This window comes from Rhea americana, unplaced genomic scaffold (assembly GCF_003343005.1).
Source record: "Rhea americana isolate MKP2758 unplaced genomic scaffold, rheAme1 scaffold_374, whole genome shotgun sequence".
Classification (NCBI taxonomy): domain Eukaryota; kingdom Metazoa; phylum Chordata; class Aves; order Rheiformes; family Rheidae; genus Rhea; species Rhea americana.
In genome coordinates this window covers 523617-530510 of record NW_028186506.1, presented here as the reverse complement: position 1 = coordinate 530510, position 6894 = coordinate 523617, and the positions used below count along the sequence as shown (strand labels likewise).

Genomic DNA, 6894 nt, shown 5'->3' with positions numbered 1-6894 from the left:
GGTGCCGGGGCCGGTGCCGGTGCCGCCCGTCGGAGGGGAGCGCCGCGGGGTACCTACGGGTCTAGCGGCGGCCGGCTCCCCGCGGCTCCGTCCTCATCGACGTGGCGGGCGGCGCTGCCTCCGCAGGGACCCCGCGGGACCCGGCTCCCCAGCGACGGGGCACCCACAGGGCCGGGCGAGCAGGAATGGCTGGGTCCCAGCCGCGCTCCGGGCTCTTCCCTCCCTCTCCCCCTTCCCAGCTCCACCCCCACCTGGCCCAGGTGATTTTAACCCTTGGAGGCAGAGCCGCTTGACAGCAGTCTCGTCCCTGTCTCGGGATCCGGCGCTTGAAAGCCGAGGGAGGGGACGGGAAGCTCGCAGCAGACACCGCAAACAGCGGGTAATTAAAGAAGAAAGAAGCATCCGCCTCGCTCCTGCGCCCGTGGCCGCCCTCCGCCTTCCGCCCGCCTGCGCCCGGCCGCCCCGCCGAGCCCCCGGGCAGGGGGACCCCGGCCCCGCCACGCTGTCCCCCGGCTGGGACCGCCGCACGCCCGCCCCGGGGGGCTCAGCGCCTGCCGGCCCCCCAGCGTCCTCGTGACACGGGACAAGCCATGGGCRCGCRAGCTCGGGGGTCAGGGCTGGAAACRGGGCRGGAGGGAGTGGGATGCTGGTGGGGGATCCCACGGTGACCCRGGTCTTTGGGGCAGCCCTAAAGCAGCTCGGAGGTCTCCGCTTGGCTTCGGCCTCTGACCCTCCCAGCTCTTTCCGCCTGCGTCCAGGGAGCTTTGCCCGCTTGGCCAGGAGGGGAGAASTGCCCGTGTGGGAACGCTGCAGCCAAACAACCCATTTTGCCACTTGGGAAACGTGTCCCCATTCCCGCAGCCGAAATTCCTGGGCCGGCGCAGGGCTGGCTTTCCCCGGACACCACTTTGCGCTCAGAAGTTGCAGCCCTGTGGGGAACGTCACGGCCCTGGAGAAAGCTCATCCCGCTCCGAAGCCCAGGTTCTCCCTTCCTGCCGGGAAGCCCAGGGTGCCTTGGCCAGCAGCAGGACCCCAGACGGTGGTGCTGAGCACCAGGTCCCCGCGCGCGGGAGCCCAGCCTCGTGGGGGCCCCAGTGTGTGCCCAGCACCAGCACCGGTACCAGGAGCTCCTTCACCCAGGGGGAAACTGCGGGTTTTCATCATCGCGTGGATCCACTGGAGCGCGCGGGCACGAGGTGCAGCCGCCTCTGGGCTCAGGGACAGGGGCACCCGGGCGCAGTGTGGATGCACGGAGGCTGCGCAGACACACGGACGAGCTGCCCATAAGGGTCTGGGGCCTTCTTACGCCGCTGCAAAAGTGAGCAGGACCCGGGCAGGGAGCCGCTGGCTGCCAGAGGGGAGGATTCCCACTGCCGGAGGGGAGCAGGGACGCTCCGGCCCTCGGACGCCTGGGCCCTTYTGGGGCTGGCCGCCGTGACTCACAGCTCCCTGCCTGCCTCTCCAGCCTGCTTATCTGGGCCGTGAGGAACTCTCCGGGGCAGGGAGCAGTTTGGGTGCTTTGCATGTACAGCTCCGGGCACCGGCCGCCCGGGGAGCCTGGTCCCTGTGGCAGGAGATGCCRGTCTGGATGCTTCCCGCTTCCCACCTCGCTCCGGTCCCCGTCTCCCGCCTCGGCTGCTCTAGGAGGGAAGAGCCTTTTGCTGCACGTCATGCACACGACTGGGACRTGCAGCCTGGCTTTCCTGGCCCCACAAATTCCTGTGGCTGCTGGCTCTGGGGTTCATCCCAGTCTCCCCAGTGCTTCGGGGACTGGTGCTGCAGGGGGAGAGGTGGGTCCTCAGCCTGGGGGTTCACAGGTGTTTGGGGAGGAGGAGGAGGAGCTGGGGGAGGAAGCCTGGGGGCTTGCCAAGYGCTGCCTGATCCCACAGGCCTGGGAAGTGCCCAGGACAGCTGTGTCCCTGCGATCCTGCGGGAAGGGGGAAGCTGTCGGCTGCCTCKGTGCCGGGTCCTGGGAGGCAGCGGTGGGGGCGGCAGGACCTGCCTGGATGGACGTGAGGAGCCAGGGCTGGGGAAAGGGCCCAGGCGTCCGAGCCCATCTTGTCCTCCGGGGCGGCGGGGGTGTCCGTGCCAGGCGTTGAGAACGGCTCAGGATGAACTGGGAACACCAGTGGGGGCTGCGCGGGTGCGTGCAGCAGGGGGTTGGGGGGCTCAGCGGTGCGGGGGCCTTTCTGGGACCAGCCGTGCAGAGCAAATTGTGCACAGGCGGGCGGATTGCGGGGGGCACCTCCTCGCCGCGGAGCATCTGAAACCCCGGGCCGTGCCTTGAAATTACGGCTAATTACAGAGCCCATTTGCATGAATTACAAGGTGAGAAGCAGATGCCTCGAATCCCTCCCGCGTGCTTCAGCGGCCGGAYGGGCTCCGGCTGCACGGTGCTGCGAGACGGGGCGCTGGGACCCCCGTGCAGGGCTGGCCCGGGGGCGTCCCCACCGGGGCTGGGGCGAACGGGGCCAGCATGGGGTGTGGGCCATGGCTGTGAGGCCCCACGGCATGTGGGGCTGGGGACCCCACTGCCCTGGGACCCTGCTGCCCCTGTGCTGCCAGCCTGCCCCCCAGCCGGGTCTGTCCCGGCGGTAACTAGGGGTGGGAGCATGGAGGGAGGGATGGAGGGATGGAGGGATGGAGGGAGGGACGGAGGGACGGAGGGATGGAGGAGGAGGGCAGAGGCCCCTCCTGGCCCGAGGGCAGAGCACTTCAGACGGCTCCTGGCTCTGGCCAGCAAAGGGCAATTTCCTCCGCTGTCATAAAACAAATTGGTGTGTGCGAGGGGAGCGGGGCCGGCTCGGCCCTGGGCGCACGCGCGTGTGCGTGAGCACGTGTGTGCACGCACGCGGCGCAGCCCGCCTGGCAGAGATATCTGCCRGGATTATCGCGAGGGCCCTCGCCCGCCCGCGGTCGCTGCCAGTTCACGGCGTGCCCCCGGGCAGCRTTTCTCACCGGCGGCAGCCGCTGCTGTCGGGACTCGACCTCTGCCGCGGCGACGGCCTCCCCTGCCCTTTTCCGACGGAGCTGACAGCTCCGAATAATTCAAGCCCGGCTTTTAATTAACCTGGTGTAATCTCCCTGCCTACCTGTCCCCGGCTGGCCAGGCTGCCAGTCCCCGCAGCGGCTGCCCGGCACCGGCCAGCAATGCCGGGACCGGGGGCTTTTCCCCCACGACGCCAAAACCCGGGACCCTTCTGGGTGCTGCGGTTTTGGGCGCTGGGGAGAGGAGCCCCAGCTGGGAGCGGGGGGCTCCGTGCACCCGGCGGGGCCGGCTGCGGCATGGGTGCCGGGGTGCGGGGGGAGGCGCAGCCAAGCGCAGGAACAGGTTTKGTTCCCGGCCGGGATCAAAGGAAGCGGGAGCTGCCGGAGCCGCCGGAGCCAAGGGTGACGTCAGGGCCCCCGGGGCAGCGGTGACGGCACCRGGGCCCCGTTCCCCACTCGCCAAATTGCACCTTCGCCAGCTCGCAGCCCTGCGAGAGGCTCTGCAAACCACTTTCTAATTCTTCGAAGAAATCATTAAGAATGGGGTAATGATTCTGGTCGCGCGCCGAGATCGGCTGGCGGCTTCGGGAGCTGCTGTAATTGCCTCCACCGAGCGCGAGCTCCGGCGCGCTTCCTGCACCTTATCGCCCGGGCAGCGCTCGCCCGGCCACGCTGCGGGAGCCGGCGCTGCGGCCCCGGGCGCCGAGGTGCCCCCGGGTGCCGGGGGGCCCCCGCTCCGGTGTCCCGGTGCCGGAGCGGCGCAGGGCTCCCGGCACGGCCCGGTTTTGCAGGCGGCCGTGTCGCCTGCGGTACTGCACAGACACGCGTCCTCGTGTCCGCACGCCAGCCTCGCCAGGCAGACCCGCGTCCCTGCGTCCCCACGTCCCTGACCCAGCCCTGCCGCACAGGCCTGGGTCCCTGCGCCCCCGTCTGAGCCTTATTGCACAGACCCAGGTCCCCCCGCACCCCCATCCCTGCGTCCCCTTCGCGGCCTCGCCGCACGGACCCATGTCCCCCTGTCCCTGTGTCCCCCTGTCCCAGCCTCGCTGCACAGACCCATGTCCCCACGTCCCCACGGTGCCATCTCAGCCTTGTGCCCGCGGCAAAGCTGGGCACCGGGGGGGCCAGGGCCCTGGGACGAGAGGCCAAGCCGGCGGTGGCGGGGGCGACATCGGGGGGTGAAGAAGGGCTGCGGGTGCCCCTGGGTGTCCCCATGTCTGATGCTGGCCCCCAGCTTGCGAAGCCCCCTTTCCCCAGGGAGCCTCCTCCCTCTGCTGGTGAAAAATAGGAGAATTTGCTATTTTGCAATAAAATGCAYGGCAGGGAGGGGAGGAGAAACATCAGAGCAGCCGGGCGGCTGCAGACGGACACGCTCACCCCTGCACCCCACAGCCTCCTCCCTGCTCTGGAGAGCAGTGAGGGACCCGGGCTCCCCATGGCCGGCGTGGGTCCCCCGGCCCCTCGGCCCGCGGGGTGGTCCGGGCACCGTCCGCAGCCTCCCCCTCTGGCTGGGGGTCCCGGCCCCTCCCTAGGGCTGGAGCTCGTGTCTGCCAGTGCGTCCGCACCGCCGCAGCACCAGGCTCGTATCCGGCGTCACTCCCCGCCTGGGGAAACTGAGGCAGGGGAAGGCAGGCTGGGACTCGCCCCGGCAGCCCGGGTGGGAGAGCCGGGAGTGGAGCCGAGGCAGCGCGGGCGAGCCCCAGGGCGCTGCTGCCTCCGTGGCCGGCACTGCTGGGAGCCCCCCACGTGGCCGCCCCGCTCTGCTCCCTCCCCGCCTCCCCGCTGTGCGAGGAATCACTGGGGGAGCCCAGCCCCACGGCCCCCGGGATGTGGGAGCCCCCCCCTGCCGCTGTGCACCGACGGCTGCGGCGTCGCCCCACTGCAAACGAGCCCCCCCCCCCAGGATGTCTGGGTCCCCTCCGCGGTGCACCAGGACCCGTCACGCTGGGGCAGCACCCGGCCCTCCCTTTCCACCTGCTGCACCCGAGCACCCGCCTTCGCCCATCCCGCCGGAGCCCCGGCGAGGTCCCCGGGGTCTGGCAGAGCTCAGCATCCCTCTGGGCGCCCCCTCCTCCCCGCCGCCGTGCGCAGCCGGGACCCCCGGGGCGCCTCGGGGGGCGCCGGGGCCGAGGAGGGGGTCGGAGGCGCGCCGGTGCCAGGCGGTGAGTAAGCAGCGAGCATGAGGAGGGGAGGTAATTAAAAGGGAGGCACTCGCCACAGCAAGTTCCCACAAATGGAGGCCCCGGGGCCATAGACACCGCGCAACAAAGCACCGAGCAATTATTTGGCTCCAGTGGGAGGTGCTGGTCCCGTGGGGGCTGGAGCCAGCTGGGCACCCCGGGGCCCTGGCAGGCCTGGTACGGGGAAAGGGGGGGGGGTGGTCAGGGTGCAGGAGTCGCCAAGGGATCCCCCCCCCAGGCTGACTCCCTCCCCCCGGGGGCTYGGGGGCAGGAGGGGTCGGGGCTGGCAGTGCCGGGATGGCTGGGTGGGCGCACGTGGGCCGTGCTCGGGGGGGGGCACCGACCCCTGCGGGGAGCCTGGAGACCCCAACCCCTTCCAGGCACCCCAAACCCTTCAAGGAGACCAGGGGCCTCGACCCCTGCGGGGGGCCTGGGTCTCCGTCCCCGCGCTCCTCCCCGCCGGCTTTGCCCCTCGCCGCACCGCGGGCAAGGGGCGACCACACTGCGGGGCCGCGCGCTCGCCCCCGGCCCGCGGGTCCGGAGGGGCCTGCCAGGCCCCGCGGCGTTCCCGCAGCTCGGCCGGCCGCATCCGCGGGACGATTCACCTCCGTGGCCGGATAATGCCCGGCAATTAGCCGCCACACTCGCCCGGCGCGGCGTGAGCCGGTAATGAGAGACGCCGGGGCCGCGCGGCGGGACGCGGGGCCGTGTCGGGAGCAGCGCGGCACCGGGGGCGGCAGCGCCGCCCCCTCCGCGGGCCCGGGCGCCGCCCTGCCGGCGGCTGCCTGCGTGGGGGCTGCGGAGGGGGGCCCCGCGGGTGGGCACCTGGCGCGGCTCTGCCCTCAGAAACACCGTTTTATCCCCGTCAGAGCCTCTCTGGACCGGGTGGGGGCCAACGGCCGCGGCCCCCGGCCCCATCGCTTTGGACCCGGGGCTTCCTCCACGCGCGGGAGCAGGGACACGACCCACGCGGGGGGCCGCGGCGCGGTGGGGCCCGCGGGGCCCGCCTCCCTCGAGGGCCCGGAGGCCGCGGGCGGCCCCGCGCCGTGGGGTGCGTTACAGCCGCGCGGGCCGGGGGCGCCCACGCGGGACGCGCCGAGCGCCGCTCGCGGGGGGATCCCGGGGACTCCCCGCGCGGGGACCCCGTGGCGTCATCAGGCTCCCAACGTTCCAGAACCGCCCCCTCCCCCGCCGCTCCGCCAATCACAGCTGGAGCGGGGCCGCCTCGCTGTTCGCCTTGGTCAACCTCCCTGTCAATCAGACCTTCAGTTCTGCCAATCACAAGGCTTATCCTGTATTTCTCCCGCCCACAAGGAAGTGCGCACCTCCTCCTCCCTTCCCGAACGCTTGTCAATCAATCAGCGACGGGCGACAGTCTGAGCTTGCTCTCATTAGCCAAGCGCGCTGTCAATCAGAGATTCGTCCCCCCATTGGGTCTCCGATTTCCGTCCGTCATCCCGGCGGCCCGCAACCATTGGCAGAATTGCCACTCCATCACCGGGCCCCATTGCTCAGCGGCGCTGTCCATCAAAAACACCAACCACAGCGGATTGGCCGGCGGTTGAGCATCCGCCCGCCGGTTGGCTAGGGTGCCGGTAAGCCGGGTGGGGATTGGCCGCGAGGCGGTGGGGGGGGCGGGTCATTCAGGGCGGTGCCCGAGCGGCCTAGGAGGAGGAAGATGGCGCCGTGAGGGGGGTCGGAGCCGCCGCCGCTCCGGCCGGTCCGT

General features: G+C 71.4%; 1 protein-coding gene across 4 annotated transcripts in view; it reads left to right on the top strand.

Annotated features, from left to right (window-relative positions):
* Positions 1-6825: 6825 nt before the first annotated feature.
* The window catches only part of SP2 (Sp2 transcription factor), a 14279-nt gene continuing 14210 nt past the window's right edge, over positions 6826-6894 (top strand). For all 4 annotated transcript variants that reach the window (XM_085313040.1, XM_085313042.1, XM_085313041.1 and 1 more), the window contains exon 1: positions 6826-6888. The gene's annotated coding sequence lies outside the window, so the exon portion shown is untranslated. The remainder of the gene's footprint in view (positions 6889-6894) is intronic.